Consider the following 6,101-nt stretch of genomic DNA (forward strand, 5'->3'; position numbering starts at 1 on the left):
TTTCCATATTAAAACATAACTCTGAAACTGTACCAACCAAACCGAGTAAATGCTTTAGCATAATTGAACATCTGTCGAGAATGAGAAATAGATACTATAGTGGTACAGTCGAAGAAGTATAGGTTACATCATAGGTATATTCAAGTAATATGTTTTCATCAAAAAAGAAAGGACGTTATGGTTTATCTTTTATATTATAATGTACCTTAGTTAGGTGATGTTTAAATGATAATTTTTTTTTTTTGTAACTAAAACTACCTATGCAATAGAATATTAAATTATATTAAAAATTATACTACCTAGGTACTTAAAATATTAAGGAACACAGTTATTATTATATTGAATACAATATTTTTACCATATATACCAACCTAAATCTACCACGTATATGACATAAGTACACCTTTAGAAAATCCAAGATTTGCATTGCGAGTGTTTATGAAGAACTAATATAACTTATAAGTAAGAAGTGGTTTGCAATTTCACTAACCTCGTTTATTATTGCCAATTATTAGTACCTACCTATAAGTAAGCTCGACAGTCAACAGTTTAACACTATACCTACAAATACCAATATAAATCGATAAAATAATACTTGGAATATAAGGTTTAGACTAACATAAATCATAATTAATACTTAATAGTACTTACTTACGTGGTATACGCGGTTGGTGATAGAATCGGTGTAATTGCGATTTGCAACTTACAGTGATTAAAAACATAACTAATGTCGGCTCGAAAAAAAACTTCTATCATTTTTTTATCCGTATAACGTTTTGATAAATAGGGTATTAAAATTGGGTATTCGTTTTGGGTACTCATCGGCAATCAATTGACAAATATACAACACAGCGTATTTAATATTTATGACAAAATATAAATAATCAGATGTTTGGACGTTGGCACGTTGCTGCAGTGAAATCAGTTTTCATGGTGAAAAATCCGGAAGAAAGTACTCCACTAGGCGGTACTTACAACTTATACGATACTCGGAACTCGGAAGTCGATATGAAACTATATGGATGGAACGCATACCTATTCCTATAATGGTCTTAATATTATTACCTGTCCCAAGCCATCAAACCCACTTTTATACCAACAATTCACATCATAGTTCATATTATTATTGGAATATTTCGCCAACGTTAGTGTATCAATTGCGGTGCAATAAGTACGAATGGCGAGTTGCAGTTAAGAGAAGACCTATAAACTCCTGTTAGATTCAGAGCAGAGGGAAGAATGTATTGATTTTACTATTGTGTGTATTATTTTTTCTGTTTGTGTCATCATCTTTCGGGGCAGTAAAAATAATTCAATTTTTGACTGTGGGGGTGGTTTTTGACGGCATAATGGATCTAGTTGTTACTTTCAGGGGTCAAAAGTAAATTCCACGTAGATATTTTATTAAATAACTCGGAACAACCGAAAAAAAAAAAACGAAGAAAAGACAGGAAATTTAATACAAAAGGTTCCTCATAACTCATATACACCTATATACAAATTAAAAAATATTAATAGACTCAATATTTATTTATAAGCATTTAAAGTTAGAATTTTGATGAAAATTTGTAAATTATTTATACATAGTATAAAACGATTTTCTTCTTTGGTTGTAATTTAAAAAAAAAATATCCGTAGATACTTGAAAATTTCACCAAATGTTTATATAGGTATTACTATTATTTGTTATACATAGTATAACTTTCAAAATAATGTAACTTTTTTATTTATATTTATATATACATTTGATATTTTTTATATTCATAATATATTTAAATATCAATAAAACAAATTTCGATCGGTCAAAAAACTTGAAAATGTTATACGAGATTACTCATAAAGTTATAAATCATCATACGCAATTTATACTTTAACTAAAAAATCTAAAATATTTATCATGACAATTTTTTTTATCGATATTTTAACACCACATTAGGAAGAGTTTAGATATTTACGAGGAATATCGATTCTAGTAACTATTTGTGTTTGGTTGTAATTTAAAAATATTATTCATGTGGGCACTTAATAAGTTTAACGTAATATAATATATCATTAGTTATTACCTTTATTTTATACACACAATAAAATTTTGAAATGCTGTGTTCAGATGTCACCGAAAAAAATAATTCAACCTTCCGTATTAAAATATATACTTTATAGCGATATAGATATATCATAATATCAACTTAGTAATTTAAGCTGACAGACCGTCTATATATACGTTCATAATCATTTATCGTATGCAATAATTCATCATTGAATTCAAATTTAACACATATATATTATGTTGGTATCTTACTCAATGACGAGGTACTCCACGCCTAAGACTATGTACAACAGAGTGGATATACCTACCTATATTAACCTTTTTTTAAACCTGCGAGTGTGGTGACATGTGAGCATGTGGGTACTTTGCAGCTCATATAATATGGGTACCCACTGCATACTTTTGTATACTCCAAAAAGGGCTTATTTATATCCCTTTGAGTGTCTTTTTCCTGAAATAACTCCATATTATGTTATACCCGAATTCAAGACCCTCGAAAGGGTAAAAATACAACTTGAACTTAAATCAATAAATATTTTTTTATAAAAACTTACCAACTAAATTTATTATTAAATAATAATATTAAATTATGGTTTCATAGCTGTACTTTTTTATGAGAGAAGGTCGGATGGGCACAATTCTTTGTATTGTTATTGTATTACTATACACGTGTACTAAGTATATATACGTAAACCACTGCAGGATTGATGCATAGTAAAAAAGAGTAGTAGTCTGAAAAGACTAAAGAGTGTGGTTATTGTTTAAATTAATTTACTACTCTTTAGGATTACGCTCTAATGACATCACCAGTTAGTATTTAAATTTAACATCATAATAAAGAATCCAAAAAAAACAAATGATTGTATATATTTTTTGTGGTAGTCTTGTAATAATTTATAAGTAGGTATAGCTGTGATGCTGTTCATAAGTACAGGAAATAAAAAAGTAATTTCACAATGAATTCTTTATTTTTCACTCAACTAATGATAGTTACCTACCTTTTAAAAGTAACTTACCCAACATTATGTATTGGATATAGATACCTTCAAGCAACGATGAATATTCGGTAGACAAATCTGAAGTTTTTGGCTTTTTGCACCACCCTTTTTCAGAAGTCTCATAAATCATAATGTCTTTAATAATAATGTTTATTACGGAATAAATAAATTCCAATTACATTATAAATATATGAGAGAGTTTAATGAACAAACTCGGCACTAGAAAAAAACAGTAGTCACAATAGATATTTATTATTTAATAATGGCATTGAGAATCTACTGCAGAGTATACATAACATTTAATACATAGATTACTGTAATACTGCGGCCTAGTCAATTACGAGATACACACGACACATACTATATATTTACGTCTGAAAATTTTCGAAAAGTGTTCGAATAAAATTCATGTCAGAGCAAAAAATAAATTTTGATTTCTTGAAAATTGAAGTTTGACAAACAAGTTTTCCAACAACTGATTTGTCTATAAGCGGACCGATGATGAGAGGATCTATATAATGATTGTGCGTTTTATGTATGTCTAGACTCTAGAGACACTTTTTGTAGTATAAAAAAATTTTCAATCTTCAACTTAGAGAGTGGTTTTCAGCCTTCTTTAAATAAATATCTGATATAGCTGTTGGTGCTACGAGGGTCAAAATAATCGGTAAAAACCAAAACAAATTAAGCAAAAACGAAAAAAATACAGTCTAATATATTATACTCTTTTAAGCACGTGAGATAAAATTGTTTGACTCAATTTATTTCTAATAGCCAATAGGTTGTAGGTATATGCGATATAATTACCATGCATGTGCGATGGGCTTAAAATATGATCACTCGAAGAAAATGCCCGATAATAGCTTCTATAAGATTTAACTTTAATATTAATAACGGTAAATAACAGACTAGGTGGCATAGATATGCTAGTAATAACAACTATTTTACGTATCGTGTTGCTTACCTCATTGCAAATTTGTGCCCTGTAATGTCTTGTCATATTATTTTAAACAAAAGAGCAATGATAAATCATTGAATGCATAGAAACCGGTTCTGCATGTAGGCGAATCTCGCTATACCCAAAAATGTCTTGAAATTTAAAAAACTATAAACTATAAAAAAAAACATTTATTATAAATGGAAGAATCTTATGTTCATTATATCTCGAAAACAGTCGGTATTTTTGTCCAAGAATCAATATAATATAATAATTTATAAATTCATAATACACGATGATGTCTATTACAATCATTATTTTTTTATTTATACAGAGTGATCCATTTTAGGTGGGGAACTTATAATGAGTTTCTCATTGTCTCATAATCAGTTTCTTATACGTTTAATTGAGCACACCTGCACACCGTATGATTACAATAAATTGTAATTACAAATAGTACCTACATATACTACACCCAAAAAGAAACAATTAAATAAAATATCTAATACACCTACACTGCAAACTGTACAGCCGTATAGGTATACATAATATTAATGTTTTTTTAAATTTGTTCAATATTATTGTTTTATTTAAATAAAAATGTATAATATAACGAACTGCAACTATATTGAATTGTAACTTTTAAGTTTTTAATTATTTTTCCAGTGAAAATAGTCGTAACTCACAGAATTTTTTTTAGCACATTTCTATAATGATAAGTAAAAAGAATTACCTGAAAATTAAATAAGTGGATTTTAAGAAAGAAGTTAAAAAATCGATAATATTTATTTAAGATTTAATGTTTTTGGAATCCAGAACTAGAATATATTTTGAATGTTTATACTTTTGTCTGTCCTGATCATTTTTTAAACGTGAAATAGGAGACTCTTTGTCGAGTGTATCGATACACCCATACTGACTCACTAATTATAATTTAGGAAATAGCTGGAATATGCTATATGTTATTATTTATTATTCGTTTTATATTCTATGCAATAATGAACATTAAAATATTAAAACCCAATTGAGTAGTGAGTGTGGGTACTCAGAAACTCATATTACATATCATGTAGTAATGCATGTATTATACACTATATAATATTGTTATAGGTGGGTACAGTATTACAGGATAATTGATAAAGAAATATTGGAAGGTATAAAACCACTGTGCTTATAAGACATTTAACTAAGCAAAAAAAGTTAACTATCCATATTATCAAAAAGATAAATTAAATATTCATACAATACTCAATTTTTGACAACACGCATAGCTCTGTTTTCTGTCCATTGGCGTTATTAATAGATTTCACGTCTTGACTCAATAAAACATTAAAAAATCAATTCCTGAAAAAATATGAGGATATAATTATTTTTAATAAATACACTGCTTGGCACTCTCATTTTATTATATTAAATCAATTTATTATAAGTACTTATAATCAGGCAATATGACTGTTATACGTCGGTTAGTTAAAAATTATTAAAAAAAATGTTTACAAAATGTACAATTTATGCAAATCGTAAAAGTAAAAAAATAAAAAAAACAAACAAATTTAAATAACAAAACAAAATAAGATCTCGTGTATAAATATATTAGGTAATAACTAATAACTATATAATAAACAATATATTTGATCTAGCTGTAAATTGGACGAATAGACAAGAAAAATCAATTATAGCTTACAACTTTCGAACTTTACTCTTACTCATTTTGAATCGGTTTTCCTCATATGCGGAACACAGTGTAATGCATATATTTAATTATAAATTTATTATTATGTTATCACTTATTTCAAGCAATTTAAAATTTGTATTGTAACCTATTATTGAATACCAATATAGTATAAACCTATGGGCTTACTATCATATAATATATAGTTACATACAATAATATGAATAGATCATCAAGTTTTAGTAGGGATAATACAATATTATATAAGTAGATATGTATAATATATTGTATAGTAAATTATCCATATAATAATATACATGCGATGCACATATTCTCGTTGCATTATTCCCTATAAACTGTAGATAGTAGCTATAGTACCTATATATTGTCACGGATTCATTGAGTGAATGTATTTATTGATCTGCGATCACCGACAAAATATAATAT

The sequence above is a fragment of the Myzus persicae genome, unplaced genomic scaffold (genome assembly GCF_001856785.1).
Source record: "Myzus persicae strain clone G006 unplaced genomic scaffold, MPER_G0061.0, whole genome shotgun sequence".
Taxonomy (NCBI): Eukaryota; Metazoa; Arthropoda; class Insecta; order Hemiptera; family Aphididae; genus Myzus; species Myzus persicae.